Below are 19841 nucleotides of genomic sequence, written 5' to 3'. Positions count from 1 at the left end.
AAAGGGGTTTGGTCCTGCAGAGGGGAGCCTCTGCAGCGGAAGAACATGCTGAGATTTGAGTTTCACAAAGACCACTCGGGAAGTGGTTAGATTTGAGCTGTCGTAGCGGCAAGTGGGAGGCAGGAGAGCCCTGGGGGTGGACCAGTGTGTTAGCCTGGGATGTCGAGAACAAACCCTGAGACCTTAATATTTAAGGGGAGGCAGAATAAATAAGAGAGGTCAGTGAAGAAGGCTGAAGGACACAAAGAGGTGGGGGGACAACCCAAGAGTGCTGTCAAAGTTACCAGCATAGAGATTGTTTTCTAGAGACTGATCAGGAGAGTTAAATAACAGTAGCATTTAACTATGCTTGCTTTATACCAGGCACTTTGCATATATCAACTCAATCAATACTCATAGGGTTGTGATAATAATAATCGTATTACTATCTCATTTTATAATTGAGGAAATCGAGGCAGAGATCACTTAATGAACTTGTCCAAGATGACACAGTGCTAAGTGACAGGGTCACCCACATGGGGCAAAGAGGCCAAGTAAAAGGAAGCTGTAAAAAGGTCATTGGATTTAACCTTCCAGAGGTCAAGGACAACCTTGGCCAGTGTGCTTTCATTAGAAGGTTGAGAACTGAAAAATGATTCCAATAGGCTGAAGCATGAATTGTAGGTGAACAGTCAGAGATATCAAGGGTGAAGGATTCTTTTACATAAGCCATTGAGATCTGAGTCTTGACTAATACGATCTGCTCAGTTCTTATTAGCCAGAGCATTCGGTGAGTGTGTGTGTGTGTGTGTGTGTAAGCACATGTACACATGTGTACACACACGTGTGTTGTATATTGATGCTTGAAAATGAGGAGGTGATAGAAACCAGAAGGTGAAAGAGCTCATGAGACCCTCTCAGTAGTGTGGTCCCGAGGATGACAGGGTGCTGCTGACAATGACCTGACCCGCATCCTTCCCGAAGACGTCCACCTCCATGAAGCTCGCCCTGGCCTCTCAGCCCGGTTTTGGCTGTCCCTCTTCTGTGATCCCCCAGTACCCTGGCCCTGCCCCTGTCATGGGTGGCACCCACCTCCACTCCTGGACTGTGAAGACGAACTCATCTGACTGTGAATGCCTCGAGGGAGGGGCCCACGTCTTGTTCATCTTTGTATCCTTAGCCTCTAACAGAGTTATGACATCGATCAATAAAAAAAGAAATGTGTGGATAAGTGTTTCTGCCAGATTATGTGCTTTGAAATATTCTTCTTGGAGCCACGTAGATGATGGCATAGAGAACATGGGAGTGAAGACATTTCTTTTAAACACCTTATCTGCTCTTAGGTCTCCTCCAATTTGGCAGGGTGAGGGAGGGGGGATTTTTATAAATGGTTGCTGTGTCCGTGCTCCAACAAAAATTTGGAAACGCAGAGCTGCTGTGGGACTCTGTGTGCTTTCCAAAAATTTTGAAACGGAACTAAATGTTTGCATCATTTCCGTTAGATATACAAAGAAAATTAGGTTGTCAGTAAGTAACTGTTGAGTATCTGCTACATGTTGGACAACTTATTAGGTGTAATCAATCTAGAGTAGGCAGTAGACAAGTAAATGAGCAAGTTTGTCCCTGACCTGGACAAGCATGAAGCTTAACTGGATAAACATACACACACACACACACAAATGGGTGTGCATATATACATTATAATATATACACATATATACATATGTATATAGACATATTCATAGGAAGATGGATGGAAGGTTCACAAAGGAACATGAAAAAATGAAGTAGGAACCTGACTATGAAATCAGTCAGCCACAATGAATATTCTAGCCTGCTTCCCTTCACAACCAGTCCCCAACCCCAGTCATTCAGTCATTGCTTACTTCTTTATGTAAATGATATAGAACTTCTAATGTTAGCAAGCCCTTGATTTACTTATATTTGACACATTACATAAAGAGAGCCTTAAACAGGAAGTTTTGCCTATACCATTACACACATACACACACTAATATGCATGTTCTGAGACTACAGCTCTTTGGTGGGTCTGAAACTCCCCTTTCTTTTTTGACTAATTTCACCTAAATAAATATTCCCCCTAAATCCTGGCAACTGGTCTCCTACTTTAAGATCATGTGCTCCCATTCATACCAGAGCAGTAAAACAGTACATCACTCTAAAGCGTAGTGCAGCAAATCTTCATACACGCCCACACATCACTGTGAAACATTATATCCAATATTTCAGCCACATGCCTACGTGCTACAGTTCCACTTCCACTTGCTTACAGCTTTAATCACAAATTAGCCAACAAGTATTTATTCTTTGTCACCTGTGTGTTCATAACTGTATAAGGATAAAAAAAGTTTAACACATAATATTTGCCCAGTAGTGGATCTGTATGCTAATTGGAAGTGAACATCCATTGACTGACAAACTTTCGTTGATACCTGCCCCCCACCCCCTATGATCCAGGTATTATGCCAGCATTCGGGATACAAGGATGAACAAAGGCACAGTCCCTGCCCTAGAATAGATCATGTTCACGATAAATAACATTTTATATAATAGGTGCCCTAATGAAGGTCTGTGCGAAGGGCAAATGGTACCCTTAAAAAAAAGAGTGCTTATTTTTGACTGAGGGCTCAGTGACAGTTTGACAGAGACCAAGAAATCTGAGCAGACTCTCGCAACACTTTCAGGAGCCCAGTGGCTGGACCATCCCTGTCTGAGCACGAGCCATGAAGACTAGAGCAGACTCGACAGGACTTACAAGCATGTGAAAGAGACAGGCTGGGCTCTGGTGAGCAAGAAACCACCAGAGTTTCTAAGATAGAGTCCTGATCCTGTCTGCATTTCAGATGATAACTTGTGACTGTCAAGGATAGATTAGAAGTGAACAAGACTGGAGTCTGAGAACCCCTCAGGTTCTGCTCAGGTCGGACTGCTCATAGGTAGAGAGGGTGTGACCCAGGGAACGGCAGTGGGGTCTAAAGGCAGAAACTCCTTCCAGAGATGTTAGAAATAGACCAAACAGCAGCCTGTGGGATGCGGCAAGGGAGGAACACAGCTGACAGATGACTCTGAGGTTTCTCACTTAGGCATCTGAGGAGAATACGTGAGGAAGACATAACTGGAGGGGATCCGCGAAGAACAGGTTTAACTGAGAATCTAATTTAAGTTCAAAAATTCTGTACTATCAGTGAAGGCATGCAGGAGGTAGCTGGGATGCAGGACTCGTGTTCCAGGAAGATGTGGATACAGAAGAGAGAGCCTGTGAACTAACTGAGGGACACTACACTTGAAGACAGATAGGGAGACAAAGGGGTTACCTTTCTTCTCGGACTGAGAAGGAGCAGAAAGGGAAAGGGAAAAGCAACAGACAGGATTTTCACAAAACCAAGGGAAGAGGAGTGGAGAAGATAGCAGGGTGCCCACAAAACATCACCTTGATCTACTGATTTAATTAAGCGATAAATAACACGGATACCTTTTTGCGAACAAACCTCTATCTAAGATGCCAGTTTTGTGACTCAGTAAGGTCACAAACGTGAAAGGTTAAGATCAGTGTGAGCGAGGATTATAAAGTCTTCCCTGGGGGAAGCTGTACCACTTCCCCTGGACTTTCAGAGAATGTAGGCTATGCAAAAGAGATATATATGGTGGGGCAGGACACACCAGTCAAGAATTAAAAATAAGAACAGAGCATTGGAGGGGCAGGGATCATCAAGGGACCTAATTAAAGAGACCAGTCCTCCTGGATTCATGGTGAGGGGTGGTGGGAGATGAGCGGTACCAGTCGAGCGGGCTATCGTGGAGAGCCTTGAGGGGCAAGCAAAGACGCTGGACCATCCTTGGTTAAGCCATAGATCTGTCTTCAGTCTTGTCTGCCAGGAACTCCCTGCGCTGTACTAGTAACTGACCACAGCAGCCCCGAATGATTCTTGGCAACTCTTTCCATGCTAGCTTCTGCCCTGATAACTGGCTGGGCAAGAAAACAGAATGACAGAAACGGCCTGCTGGTTTTGCTCACAGGCTGCAAATGACCCCTCCTGCCCATTTTTCAGCTGACCCTTCCTGCCCAGTGTTCACAGCTGACTGTCCCTTGATTCATCTGATAAACAGAAGGGGGGCATTTCAAAGATGTCCAGTGGCTCACCCCTCGGAAATTCTCATTAACCTGACTATCAGGGTGGGAAAGAGAGATAAAAGACCTGCACTTTCTCATTGCTTAAAAACTGCTCAAAGGTGGTGATTTTCACACCTGCTGATTTGGTCTTTAAAGAGCCTTGTGAGATGAGAAAGATCACTGTTCATTTTTTCTTCCAGCCTCTTCCTTCTCTTCTGTGGTTCGTGCAAAAACACCCTGATTTTAATTCCTAGGTGGAATGTTCGCAAGCTTCGATAATCTTCTTTCACAATTTCTACTAAACACACATAGCAGCAGATTATATGTGAGTTATCAGTATCTTAAATAACTGAACCCGATGAACAGAAAGGGGTTTCACTCTTAAGTAATTAGGTGAAAATCAGGTCTGGCTTCTCTTTGGAATCTGGAAGCCTCTTTCTCCTGCAGACAGGAGCAAACGGTTACAGTAAATTTGAAGAAATGTCTGCAGCCAGCTTGGAGAAATTTACACATTGGCTTTTTAAATGAAGGTACTTTTTATAGCATTAATTGGAGATCTTAAGCAGCAGGTGGTGTTATTTCATTTTATTTTGTAAGGAAAAGTCTAACAGTGAATTATTTTGAGGTTTTTCTCAAGCTCTCTGAAATGAAGCTTTTACTGCCTGCTGCGTAATGGCCTTCTTTTGCCACGTAAACATGAGATCAATATAGTTTTAAACAGAAAGGTTTTTCTAATGCATTTTTGGTATTTTTCAAGCTGTGATACAGCTGATAGGAGTTCTTATAAAATGTGAATTACAGGAAATTCATATTTATAAGCTTCTGCAAGTAATTTTAGAGCGCTGACTTTTAAACACCTGCTAATGAAGAATTCCAAGAGTAGCACTGTGCACTAACTTTTAATATTTCCCCATATACATCTCTTTCCCTAACCCAGGCCATGGTGGAGGAATCATGGCTTGAGACCTTGCCAGTGTGGGTCTCTTTTTGTGAGCTTCTGGCCACTGTCCTGAAGTGAGGGTGTGACTCCAGTCCCCTGAGGGAGGTTCATAGTGGCCACTGCCAGGTTTGGCCATCACAGTCTCCTAAAGTGCTTTGTGGTTCTGTCTTTTAATTTTCCCCAGAAGAATACTGAAAATACCACAGCACTGGGAAGGAGGCATGTGGCAAAAACACAAAGACAAGTTTCCCCTTACTCTTTCTGTATTGGTTTGCAATTGCAGCTGTAACAAATTAGCACAAACTTGATGGCTTAACACTACACAAGTTTGTTATCCTACAGTTCTGGAGGTCAGGGTCTGAAATGTGTCTCCCCAGGCTAAAAAATCAAGGTGTTAGCAGGGCTGCGTTCCTTTCTGCAGGCTCTAGAGGAGAATCCATCTTTTCGCCATTTCCAGCTTCCTGGAGCCACCTGCATTCCTTGGCTCGTGGCCTCCTTCCACCTTCAAAGCCAGCAATGGCCCATCATTGAGTCTTTCTTACGACGTCGGCTCTCTGGTTCTGACTCTTCTGCCTCCCTCTTCCACATTTAAAGGACCCTTTGGAGTCCACTGGACCTACCGAGGTAAGTGAGGACCATCTCCCTGTTTTAAGGTCAGCTCATTAGCAACCTTTACTCCCCTGTTGCCCTGTAACATAACATACTCACAGATGCCGGGGATTTGGACATGGATTTTGGAGGGCCATTATTCTGCTTATCACATTCTCACTACATCTTTCAGGAAAGGAGCACAAAAGGTTTTCAAGACACTTTTAAAGAAAGTCAGCTGGTCAAATAGAAAGGTTGGTTTAGTCTGTGGGAGCAGTCTCTTCAGAACACATTCTAATATGATTTAAAAAAAAAAAAAAAAAAAAACCCGAACACTTATGACCATGTCTTCATACAACTTGCTAAATGAAGGTAAATTGTTAATGTGTCTCAGTTCCACTATTTTACACTCATGCCCTTCAGAACCAAACTACAGAGGGATGAGTCCCTCTGTCCACATTTAGACCTGACTACTCTCAGGATGGGAGGAGAAGTCAGAGGGTCGCAAGCCCAGAGAATGGCCAGCTCCCTCTCCTGCCATTTTCCCTTTGAGATGCCTGGGGTTGGGCTGCTGGCGTCCCTGCCCCCCTACCTCCACCCATACCCCCCACCCTGCTTGGATAACGAGCTCTCTCCTACCTGGGCCAGGACAGGGTTAGCACTTGCTTCCAACCTCTAAGTCCCCAAAACAAACAGCCCTCGTGAGATTTTCCTGAGGGATTTTACAGGTTGCTGTTGTTGTTGTCGTGGTGTTTTGGGTTTTTTAATCTTTCGTCTCTTTGAGGAAGAGGTGTAGCGGAGTGCAGGTCTGCCTGCACCTGCCCCTGCCTCATCGCATGTCTTTGAAAGATACCGGAAAGACACGTGTGGAACCAGAGGTGGCAATTCACCAAATTACAGCAGCAACATAAAATCTTTGGAGAAAGTGTGTGATGATTTGATCAGAGGCGTGAAGGGAAAGAATCTCAAAGTGAAAGGACCAGTTCGGATGCCTACCAAGACTCTGAGAATCGCTACCCCAAAAAAAATCCTTGTAGTGAAGGTTCTAAGTCTTGGGGTCATTTTCAGAGAAGGACCCACCAGTGACTCACTGACACACGTGGTCCTTCCGAGATTGTTAAGGTGACTTCTATCAGCATTGAGCCCCGGTGGAAGCTGAAGTCACTGCTGCAGATGCTTAAATCAAACTTTTGAAAGTTGATTATAAGTTGTTAAAAAAAAAAACTTTTGTAATTCAACAATATTTATTGAGCACCTACTACGTGCCAGGCCTTGTTCTAAGAACTAGGAATTCACATAAGCAGAAATCTCATGGCCTTGTGGAGGCTGGGAGTAGAAGGGACAGTGGAGATTCAATAGACACAATAATCATGAATATTACATCATATAAGTGCTAGGGAGTGCTAGAGAGAGGGAGCAATGTTCGAGCCGTAAGGGCAGGCCTCATTTTAAAAATAGCATGTAAACAAAGACTTAAAAAGCATGAGGAATGGATATCTGAGGGGGAATGCTCCAGGGAGAGGAAATGGCTGGGTCAAAGGTCCTGAGGAGGGAAAGAACACAGAAGTTACCAAGTATTAGGAGGGTATAGATTTTTCACAACAAAAGCTAAAGTTCATTTCAATGCAAAAAGACTAGATCCGATTTTTCAAAAAATTCTCCTCTACAGCTGTCTTCAATTTTTTTACCTGAAGACTGTCTATTCTTTTGACCACCAAATAATTTGCCATTTTCCATTCAATAATGGCAGGGCCCAACCAAGGACCTAAGAGAAACTGGAAGAAGTCATCACTGAGGGGCAAAAATGATACAGAAAAGGGGGGGTTTGTGGAAGACACACTTGCCTGACCTGTGACTTGTTCTCCAGATGCAGAAATGGAGCCGTGAGGAAGTGTGCGCTCAGGGCACCTCCATCCCCATGACCTCGACAGCATCCCTGCTCTCTGACCTGCCTTACTTCTCTGTTTCCTGGTTCATCGTCTCTCTCCCTCATGAGAAGGTGAGAATATTCGCGCCCGAGAGCAGGGATGGTGCCTGACACCACTGATCACCAAGGGGACTCTGGGCCAGTCTAGCCCTCAGTAGCAGGATACGTGGGCTGTCCATTCTGAGACCAGGCCAGGAGCCCTGGTTATAGAAGCAGGCCCATGTGAAAGGAAAAGATACCAGGCCGGAAGCTGAATCTTTCTCTGGAAAAATACTGCAATTACTACATGCAAGAAAAGTTTAGTTTGAAAAGAAAAAGCTCCTGTTTCCTGGTACACTCCTTTCCAGCCAGCTCAGATGTGGGTCGTGTTGAGGCAGAGAAACGACCCTTCTCCCCACCCCCACCACTCCCACCAAGTGTCAGTACTTGGGGAAACCTTCATCTGAGAAGAGAGACATTCTCCTCACTCAGATGGAAAGCGTTTGAGGTGGGGAAGCAAGGAATGGCAGGAGGTATTAATTATTTACGTGATGAAAAGGTTGTGCTGTACAGAGACACCATGTGATGGAAATATTCCCATCACATTAATAATAATAATAAAAAGACCTTCACCTCCCATGACAAGAAGCTGCAAATCTAAATAATTTTATCTTCTCCTCTGAATATTTCCCAGGGTACAACAGTAGCTCTCAGGCAGAAAGAAATTATTCACTGAGAACATGAAAATACTCCCTTTCAGAAATGACTTCAAGATAATATTTGCTATGTGACTTTGGTAATTTTATGCACATACGTATAAGTTTCTTTTACTAAAATGCTCAATTTTGTTGATGGAGCAGTTTAAACTTTATACAGCAATTTCATCCACTGTAACAGATATAAAAAGATCTATGTCTCTGCCATGTCTAAAACATCAGGATTATCCATAAAGTCACGCAGTGCATTTAAAAATTTGTTCATAGGGCTTCCCTGGTGGTGCAGTGGTTGGGAGTCCGCCTGCCGATGCGGGGGACGCGGGTTCGTGCCCCGGTCCGGGGGGATCCCACATGCCGCGGAGTGGCTGGGCTCGTGAGCCATGGCCGCTGGGCCTGTGCGTCCGGAGCCTGTGCTCCGCAACGGGAGAGGCTGCAATAGTGAGAGGCCCGCGTACCACAAAAAAAAAAAAAAAAATTTGTTCATATAAAATGCCATAAAATCAAAGCACCACATCTCAATTAACCAGGCACGGAAATATTCTAACTATTGTCATATAGCATAATAAATATTAACTCATTAAGTTTTCAAATACCTAAGCAATGGAAGTTTATACCTGCCCTGCGAACAGAAGGATGTTTTCCTGTTTAAATGAACACACCATTGCCGTTGTATTTCAGAACTTTGTCTTCTGTGCAAGTTCACAAAGTTAACTCTATCAGCATCTTCAGGTACTAAACACACTCACAAATACTAAAGTGTAAGCCAGAAGACCATCAAAATTAATTAGATCATTATATTTTAGAGCCCCCAAAGGACTCAAGAAAGCAAATGGTTCAACCCTTTCATTTTCCAATTGAGGACAGAATTGTTGGATAATTTGCCCAAGGCACGACTAGACCTATATTTCTCACTTAACACAGGCAATGCTCTTTAATTTACACGAGGCTATATCTGGTTGCTAGACAAAATATTATTGCAGGGGAGAGGGGTGTTAAACATGGGAAATCAATTCATGGTGTTGCTTTAGCAACCATGGAATTCTCTCTATAGCTTAACACAGTGCCTTTTGGAGAGTCAGAAAATAGTTGCTAAATGTGAATGAATGGATGGAGTTCTTGGAAAAAGTATATTTGCTTCAAAGTATACTTCCTTCTGGCCACGGGAAAACCTGGCAAACTTTCCTTTCTTCATTTGCCTAGGAGCAGCCTGGGAAACAGCTTTCCCGAGTCTGAAGACATTAGAGCATGACTATCCCAGGTAGCACTTGATGGTTTTCCCTATGTTTAATTCATTTTTTTTTTTCCTGTTTCTAATGTGTTTTCAAGTGGATGTAAGCTCAGTAGGCACGAGGTTCTTATCTGATTACAGTGGTATCAGACTTCATAAGAAAGTTCTGATAAAACAGCCCCTATTCCAAACATTACACAATTTTTCAATTTAGGTGTACTAATGTGCTTATTTCTAGAATAACCCTAGTAGCCTCACAATTCACTCAACATAAAATCACAGGAGGTCCTGTTTCCCGGACCTTCACCTGATTCCCTTCCTAAATAATTTATATTTTTTGTAAATTAAGCCTCTGCCCATTCAAATGTGGTGCAGCTGGTTGTTTGCTTTTTCTTTGTTTAAATCGCCACTGTTTCCAAAAATGCCAAACACTTATCATCGGTGCCATTCTTTTTGATACTGGACTACTTGCTGAATTCACTGTTACCTATTTCATGTGTATGTCTCCTTCTGCCAATGAAATTATAAACTGCTTAGTGTCAAGAGGCACATTTACAATATCACAGGGAATAGTCAATAAATTCGTGTTATTTCACCTCCAGGTTAATTGTTTGAAGCTACTGGAGAGAAAGAACCATGTAAAAAGTGATCTCCAATCAGGCAGTTTAATTAGAAATCTACTCCTTCCAGAACTGTTTGTGTGCATTTAGGAAAGAAGGCAATAATGGAAAGAAGTCCAAAATAAGTTCACTTAGCATGTCATTAATGAGGAAATTTCCTTATTTCTTTTATACAGGGCTGCTAGTTTGATAGATGAAGAAAGCATCAAACATAGAATATTTGTATTTCAACATAACAGTTAATGGACTCACTAATCCACATATCTTTGTGTATATGATGGTAAAATTTGGGTTGGAAAATAACATGAGTATGTGTATATAAGTGGGTTGATTCATCCATTATTTTACTTAACAAATATTTACTAAGTATCTACTAAAGACCAGATTAAATGCAAATTACGGTCACCCGTCCTTCAGTATCCACAGGGGAATACCTCCAAGACCCCTGTAAATACCAAAATCTGTGGATGCTCACGTCCCTCATATAAAATGACATAGTATTTGCATATAACTTACCCTAGATTACTTACAGTACCTAATATAATGTAAATGCTATGTAAATAGTTGCCAGTGTGCACAAATTCAAATTTTGCTTTATGGAACTTTCTGGAAAAATTTTTTCACATATTTTCGATCGTCAGTTGCTTGAATACGCGGATGCAGAACTCACAAAGGAGCACACCTAAGCTGAATCTTAAAAACAAGTAAGTTTTGACAAAAAAAAGTTTGGGTGGCAGTATGAATGCGGAGAATTTCAGACAAAGAAGCCAGTAAAAACCAAGAGGGAGCATAGGGCATGGAGGAAATCCCAAGCCATTTAATGTTGTAAGAGCATCAAGCCCAGTTTAGGGGGTATAGGAATACGATGTGAAACAGTCATGAACTTGAAGACCTTTAGCTTTGTCTGTGGGTGACGGGGGGCGACTGGAGGGTTTTAAGCACGTGAACCACACACAGTCAAATTTTGGTCCAGACAGGTGACACTGGAAATGAAGACAGAACAAAACTCAGGGGGAAAGACCAGAAAAAAAGGACACCTGTTAGGAAGTTACTGTTGCCTGTTGAGAGCAAAGGCGAGCCTAAACAAGGGCTGTGGTAGAGAGATGAAAATTGGGAAACTGTCCTAATATTTAGCAAGTAAAGTCAGCAGGATGTGGTGAACAGTTGGGAATATGAGGTAAGGGGAAGAAAGAAGTCAAGATTGTACATAAATTTTCGGCACAGATAAACAGTGCTGACATTGATCGAGACAGAAAGTGTTGCGGTGGGAGATGGTTAGTGTAATTTTAGGCATGTTGGGTACAAAGTCTTTGAACCACAAAAAATGCTCATCCGCATCCAGGTGTCAATTTGAAGAAGAGCCTCTCTCATGGACCCTATTTGCTTCAAAAAACTTATAAAAATAGTTGGATACCATGTAGAGAGCACACTGCCAAATATCCAGGTTATGGTAAGATGGAAAAGATAACAAGTTACAAAATCAAGACCCAAAATTAGGTGAACAGGCTGAAATACAGACCAACAAGATTAAATTTAACAGGAACACATGAAAAATCCTGCATTATAGGATGGGAGGATGTAACTTGACAGCTCTCCGTGTGAGTGTAAATGGAAATTTTAGTAGCACTTAAACTTAATATAACCTATATTGAGTCTGAAAACTTGGACTCCATTCATAGAAATATGTAATACATTTTAATCATACATTTTTCAGATTGGGGTGGGTCACAAAATCCTGAGTTCCATAAAAATGTTTCAGCGGCCACCACAGTACATGAGGAGGAAAATCATGAGCAGGTGGGCCTCCCAAACTATCCAGAAAACTCCCTGCCACCAGAAAAGATCTCCGTTTATGTATGACACAAAGGGGACTTTTTGTAAAATTTCCTCTAACGAAAGGGCTCCACTTCCCAAACCACTGACTGTGATCCTAGGGTGTAATCAACCCATAGTAAATTCTGCACAAGTCAAACCACATCTTGGATGTTTGTGTTTGGTTCCAGGCATCTCATATTAAGGTGGCCACTGAAACACTCCAAAGTTTGCAGGTAGAATGTAGCCGGGATAGGAAGATGAAGCAATCCTTCTCACTGAGGAGTGGCTGAAAGAATTTGGGACGTTTTAGCTGGAGAAAGACTGAAATGAACATCAGCACCTGTCTCCAAATTTCTAAAGGGCTACCAACTGGAAGAGTCATATTCTCCATGCCGTCCTTCTGACGGGTTCGCCGGGAGCAGAGTGGAGATTACAAGCAAGTAGATTATGGGCCAACACAGAAAAGGATTTACATTTAGAGTAAGAAACGGTTGCCCTGTGAGGACAAGAGCTCCCTGAATATATGCAGGCAATTCTATCGGCTGGAGGAACCATTATTAGCTTTAACAGCTATTGTCTTGCAATTCTAGAATAAAAGACATGTGTAATCCAACTGTATTTTCATTCGATGCCTCAACTCTGCAGTAGACTGCTATTCTTCCCATTTTCATTCATTCTGCCAGTACCAAGCATTCACTGGAAACATGAATATTTTCAAACATGAATTAGATGTGATCCCAGCCCACAAGTAGCTCACAGTCCAGTGCAAGAGGCGGATTTGTCAAGAAGTTATTGCAGGTGCATGTGGTAAGTACAGCTGTGGTAAGGAAAAGCTACGAAACCTACCGGGAGAAGGAGTAACATGAATGGCATCCCCTTCATGTCAAACGAAAGGACAGGATACTAGTCTCCTGCTAGACTCAAGTCCCTTTTAGAAACACATTTCTCCCCAGCACCACTATCTTATTTTCAATAACAGGTGGACCACCTCATGCAAAGTCTTTTCTCACTTTATTCGGTAAGTCTGCTTCACCCAAGTATTGTAGGCGCTAATTGGGATGACTGCCTGGTTCACAGGCAACCCTTTTTCCTTCTTGTAACAGCACTACTCCTCCAAACACTGAGGTGGTCATGTGACCCAGCTCATCATAAATCATTATTCCCCAGCCCTGATAGGCCCCAGGGGTGGACACATGCTTGTAAGCTGGGCCAATCAGAATCCTTCCCTGTGATTTTTTTTTTCCCCCAAACTGCAGTTGAAAGTTCTCTTTACTCTCATGTTCCTGGGCTAAAAGGATATAATCCAGGAGCTGTCTACAGCCACATTCCCCTCACAGGAGGAAAGTCTGTGTGCAATAAGGGAGAATGAAGCCAAGGGGCTAGAAGAATCAGAGCTGAAAGATACAGAAAGAATATTGTGGATTTTTGTGTCCCTGGTTCCAGGTTCTGAGGTCCCTGGCTTTGCCCTGGACTTTAAAATTCTTTTTTCAATTCTGCAAATTATCTATTTCAGTATTCAAAGTCACTTTCAACAAAAAAATACATGTAATGAGATTATTCTATAAAACAAAACTTAGGAAATAACACACCAACCCAAATGGGTGTGAGATGCACAAAAAGAGAAACAATATGTATTTCCATTTTTCAACTAAGAACATTTCTGAGCACTAACAATGCGGCAGGTGATGTGTAGGTGCTGGAGACAGAAAACAGATATGCAAACCAGTCGGTACAGGTATGGACAATGTAAGTGCATATAGATTTGGGTGTAGCTGTAATGTAATAGTTAAAATATGCATAAAGGGGCTTCCCTGGTGGCGCAGTGGTTGAGAGTCCACCTGCCAATGCAGGGGACACGGTCCGGGAAGATCCCACATGCCACAGAGCGGCTGGACCCGTGAGCCATGGCCGCTGAGCCTGCGCGTCAGGAGCCTGTGCTCCGCAACGGGAGAGGCCACAACAGTGAGAGGCCCACGTACCGCAAAAAAATATATATATATATATGTATATATATATGCATAAATATCATACATGGCATAATTTTCAGGTTAAAAAGTCAAAATATTTGAGAACCAATGAACAGCGGCACTGACCAGTTAGAAATCATAAACAACTAGTGTGGCTATTGGCCATAGTAACAAGTACAAGCTGAAAATCAGCTCTTATTGTCATCAGATTACTTCTTTTAATTCACCCTAAAAATTAATTATCCTCCAGAACTCCTCAGTGGCTTTAAGGGGATACATCAGAAAGTAGGAAGAGCTTAGAGGTAGTAACTGAACATTGAGTTCATGCCAGTTTTTCTGATTACAGGCATCACGCAATTTATCTCCCGCTAATTGAACTGTAAAGTTTTCTTCCATGGGGGTTTTGGGCTACATTTGAAATGGGTGGACTTTTCTAAACTCCTTTGGTCAACAAGATAAGAAAAGGCCTTTCAGTTGTATTGCTTTCCAAGCTCTTTTCATGAGCTAATTTACACTGCGGGCCTCAGTGGTGGAAAATCATTAATGTTATTATTTTGATTACTAGGTATTTTGGAATAAATGACTTAAAGACTAGAGGACTAGTCAGTTTCAACATCAAAGTAATCCAAAGAGGCTAATCAGCACTCTGCCATCACATATGGGCTGGATTGATAGAACATGTTTAATAGCATCATGCTGGGGGCAGAAACAAGAGATAGCCTACACAGGGAAGTACCTGATAAAGATGGGAAGACAAAGAACCAATCCCTTAGCAGCTGAGAGTTCAGGATATTCATAAAGCTTCCACTACCCAAAAGCAGCAGGGGCAATTTCATTTCCATTAAGAGAATGGGAAGGAAATTGAATATCATAACAAGATAATGGGCTCCTGCTTCTGCACAACTACTTGTATAAAGTCAGAATGTCTGCTGACAAAGTGCTTGTTACTGGTATCGAGACAACCAGGAACAATGAACGTCATTTGTACATGCCTCCTCAGGGGAAATTCTTTTTCCCTAGTTGTGGGATGCAAGTACTTTTCAATCTCAGTAACAGAATACAGGCTCAAGTTTCACCATCAGTTTAGAAGACCTGTGACCTTCAGCCAGCTGGGGTTGGAAAGGAAGCAGTTTGATGATCCATGATAGCTATGCATAGGGAACATAAACATTAAAAGGGGAAAAAAAATTGCTCTTGTATTTTACTTTGTAGTTCTCTTACAGGAGGCCTTTCCAAGACTATGACCAAAAAGGATAGAAAGAACTATGAGTCTTAAGCTTGTACAATGCTAGCATTTTCTACATGGAGCTTCCAGGATGGCAGGACATTTTACTTAAAATAGATTTCATGTCATTTACACTAAAGCTTGACTATATCTCAAATCACGTCTCACAGGTCACAATCAAAGGTACAATCACCAGCTTTCTTCATATTTTGATGGGAAGGTTTCAATGAAGAAGTGAAAATTGAAAGATCTGCAGAAAACATATGCAGTGAATCATATTTTTAAAATACCATATGTCCTCTGGAATTTTAAAATAATTTCTAAAATATTCCCTAACTACAAAAACTCTACGGCAAAAACAAAAAAACCCACTACTTTTCCATATTCATGAAAAGCTCACTAGGGAGAATATTTAAATATCTTTTGGCAGTATTTTTAAAGACTTACAAAGCACTCAGAGAATAATCTCAAGAGAGCATATTTAAATAGTCCGCCCTCCCCAAAGTTCCTCCAACCTGTGATTATTTACTGTATGTCTTTCTATATTTTAATTTCTATAGTTTTCTATAGCCCGAAACCCTGGGCTTATGAATTCCTCTTCTAGAAAAAAGAATTAGTGCGGGAAACTCCACACCTGCAGGGTAACCAAGTCTTATCCCATTTGTGATAGGAACCAAAGCTAGGCCTGGTGGGAGGCTACCCACCTCTGCAGACTCAGACAGACTACATTTAATCCAGGCTCTTCCACCTGCTAGCTGTGTTATTCTGGGCAAGTTACCAAACCTACCTGTACCTCACTTTCCTTATTTGTAAGATGAGGCTAATAAGAGTCTTACCTCATGGGGCTGTTAGGACTAAATAAGTTAATGTATTTAAAGTGCTCAGAACAATACCTGGCACTTTACAAGTATTGAATATTATTAGTACTACTATTATTTTTATTATTATCATTATCGTTGTTAAGAGAATGACAAATTCCACTTGCCTATTGCTACAGCTTGTGTGGGGCTGAGGACTAGTTTGGAAAGAAGGCACAGGCATGGCCTGCGGCCAGAAGCTGGACCAAGTTGTCACTGGATCCATAATTGATTCTGCCATGAGTTGGAGCTCTTACGGGGCAGGAACCCTAGACCCCTGAAAGCAGATGGAGGCATCCCAAAAAACTGAGGAATAGGAGTGGGAGTAGAGTGGGAGTGAAGAGAGGTCCGGAGGGAGACAGAGCAGAGAAACAGACAAAGGTCTAGAGATAAAACTCAATATGTCCTCACCACCTGTTTCACAATTTGAGTTAATATTTACTTCCAGGCTTCCCTGGTGGCGCAGTGGTTGAGAGTCCGCCTGCCGATGCAGGGGACATGGGTTCATGCCCCGGTCCGGGAAGATCCCACATGGCGTGGAGCGGCTGGGCCTGCACGTCCGGAGCCTGTGCTCCGCAACGGGAGAGGCCACAACAGTGAGAGGCCTGCATACAGCAAAATATATATATATATATATATATATATATATATATATATATATATTTACTTCCTATCTCAATGCCTGTTCTTCATTTCAGAACTCACACCTATAAGAATCACTAATAAGGCTTACAATGCAGCTTCCTGCTGAGAACTCATCTTCTCATCAACATATATAAGTATCATTCAAAAGACCTCTGAACAGACAACCGAAGTTTCTGCTTTAGAAGCAAATAGTTGCCATAAACAGAGCATTTTCAACCTAGAAAGTAAAATCCAGAAGACTTCAAAAGGGATCATGTTGCTGCTAACAATGAAAATTTAATTCTGTTCCTAAAATCTCTAAAGGAAAATCCAGAAATGGTGACCATCTGTGTTTGCTTCTAATAGTCCAGATAAAAATACAAGTAAGTGCAAAATGATTTGGAACCAAGAAGCCTAATCAAAAGATTTTCCTTAAGGCTTCCCTGGTGGCGCAGTGGTTGAGAATCTGCCTGCTAATGCAGGGCACACGGGTTCGAGCCCTGGTCTGGGAAGATCCCACATGCCGCGGGGCAACTAGGCCCGTGAGCCACAACTACTGAGCCTGCGCGTCTGGAGCCTGTGCTCCACAACAAGAGAGGCCGCGATAGTGAGAGGCCCGCGTACCGCAAAAAAAAAAAAAAAAAAAGTATGTGAGATGGGCTTAAGAGTAAATCAAGGGTGGTGGGGAAAAGACAGAAAACTTACCCACTGTAAAGATACATGAGATGAGTTGTAATCACCCTGACCTTTCATCACATGGATGCCTCTGACACCTCAGACTCTCCTTCGTTTTATCTGGCCAAGTAAATGTCACCAAGTTCAATGAGAGCAACAAATTCTTTACCTTAAGGGCAGAATCACCCTTAAGCAGAGTATGAAGCTGGTCTCCCCACCTGCCCGTCTCCCGTTCTGTGTCCTTGCCTACACTTCCTGTCTAGTCTCTACCTGGAGACCGATGCTCCGTGTCCTCCTCTGGCTCCTGTCAGTGCCCTCAGGGGGCTCAAAGCCCAACCTTTCTTGGCAATGCTCTGTGTCCCAAATCATTCTTTCCTCCACCTGCAAACCCCAGCAAAACCCCTCAAGGCAAACTCATGTACCAGAAACTGAAAGCAACATGATGGACTGAGGTGACCCAGGTTCTCTCCTGCTACAAATACATAAAATGACAGATAAAATGTGAACACAGGGACTTCCCTGGTGGTCCAGTGGGTAGGACTCCGGGTTCCCAATGCAGGGGGCCCGGGTTCAATCCCTGGCCAGGGAACTAGATCCCACATGCATGCCGGCAACTAAGAGTTCGCATGTAGCAACTAAGAAGTCGGCATGCTGCAACCAAGAAGCCCACATGCAGCAACTAAGACCGGGTGCAGCCAAAATAAATAAATAAATAAATAAATAAACTAAAAAAATGTGAACACAAAAGTTTCATTCATTGCTGAGCTCTAAAGAAAGGGCAGTCCCCAGCTACTGTACATAAAGAAGGGTGCCTCAGGGGTTCAAGGGGAGATGGACAGGGATTTAGGCTCTAGGGTCTGGGAGCTAGGATTTTTTTTTTTAACATCTTTATTGGAGTATAATTGCTTTACAATGGTGTGTTAGTTTCTGCTTTACAACAATGTGAATTAGCTATACATATATATATATCCCCATATCCCCTCCGTCTTGTGTCTCCCTCCCATCCTCCCTATCCCATCCCTCTAGGTGGTCACAAAGCACCAAGCTGATCTCCCTGTGCTATGCGGCTGCTCCCCACTAGCTATCGGTTTTATATTTGGTAGTGTCCACACAGTGGAGGGCTGGAACCAAGACCACAGCATAAACCTGGAACCATTTCAGGGGTTCCAGATCTCTGACAAGTGGACTTTAACACCAGGCACAAGACTAGGAAGCAGCAAGAAAGCTTGGCATCTCCCTGGGGTCCTTGAGAAATCACAATTCCTAAAACATACTATGCAAAAGGCTGTAAGATCTAAAGTTGTACTATCCAAGTACTGAAGAAACCTCCAGCCAAGAAACTAACCATAAAACTGGTCCCAAATCAGGAAAACTCCCATGGTCTTAGCAGAAGCAAATGCACTCTGAAGGGATGCTGCCTCAATCCTAGGCACACAGGACTGTCTTAGCAAAACAAACAAGCTTCCTGTGGAAGATTAGCTCACTGTCAAAATTTGCAGATGAAGTGCAGAAACTAACCACCGTGAGGGAGAGTCAGTCAACACAACAAAGAGAATTAGCACCCCCAAGGGCAGGAGATGATAGAACACTTTTTAAAGTGATCACTGAAAAGTGCATTCAAATGATTAGAGAAATAAAAGAGAATAGAAACAGCGCTGAAGGAAAGGAACAGTACAAATAAAAACTAGCAGATTTGGAAAAGGGTCAAATAAAACTTCTAGAAATGAAAAACATTGTCATTAAAGTTAAAAACTCAGTGGACAAGATTAAATACCAAATCGATTAAACAGATTATCCCAGTTGAAGAGAGTACTGGTGATCTGGCAGATAGAGCTAAGGAAATCACCACAATGCAACACAAAGAGTAAAAATCATGAGAGATCAAATTCCATCTGGCCAAATTCTAACAAAGCAAGCTGAATATTTTTCCATAAAATGGTTATAAATCATGAAAGTATGTAATGTTTACTCTCAAAGGATTATTTATATTTCTTTTAAAAATTTATTGTTCCAAGTGACTAGATTTTTAGCAGTAACAATTTAGAGAATATTAATTCCCTAACCAATTTAATTACGTGCCATCTTCCAGGTATTTACTTGATGAACCTTAGTGTAAGATCTGTCTTAGTTAATGACGAAAAGTCTCAAGTTGGTAAATGGAAGAAAGCCAGCTTTTGTTTTTTTGGTTGGTTTGTTTGCTTTTAAGTAACTCTTGTCTTTCCTATATGCATATATATGCTTCCTGTTGCTTTGCTTCATAGAGCACATATAATGAAGAGAAATTGCTGTGAAATGAGTCCCACTTTCTCAGTAATTTTCATTATAAAATCAGAAGTGTATATCTGTAGGAAAAGGTAACCCCAAAAGAGATTAAAACATCCTGTAAAACAGTTTATTGAGGATCAGGTTGGTCTTAATATACATAAAGGGAGTCAACTACAGTCATGTTTTGAAGAATCCCAAGAAAAATCTTTTCCAGCCAGTGCCTACTACCTGGGATTCCACTAAAATAATCTCAGCAAATGCCAAACAACAAGACATTATTATTTTTAATTTGGTGCAACTGAGC

At 42.2% G+C, this 19841-nt stretch overlaps 1 protein-coding gene and 1 pseudogene across 1 annotated transcript in view; one reads left to right on the top strand and one right to left on the bottom strand.

Annotated features, from left to right (window-relative positions):
• DCDC2 (doublecortin domain containing 2) overlaps positions 1–19841 on the bottom strand; it is a 155518-nt gene that overhangs the window by 47776 nt on the left and 87901 nt on the right. The gene's annotated exons all lie outside the window — the stretch shown is intronic.
• LOC115866021 (small ribosomal subunit protein uS10-like) lies at positions 6476–6820 on the top strand (annotated as a pseudogene).

This window comes from Globicephala melas, chromosome 11 (genome assembly GCF_963455315.2).
Source record: "Globicephala melas chromosome 11, mGloMel1.2, whole genome shotgun sequence".
NCBI classification, from domain to species: Eukaryota; Metazoa; Chordata; class Mammalia; order Artiodactyla; family Delphinidae; genus Globicephala; species Globicephala melas.
Note: the sequence above shows the minus strand (reverse complement) of the source record. Positions and strands in the feature narration are given on the sequence as shown.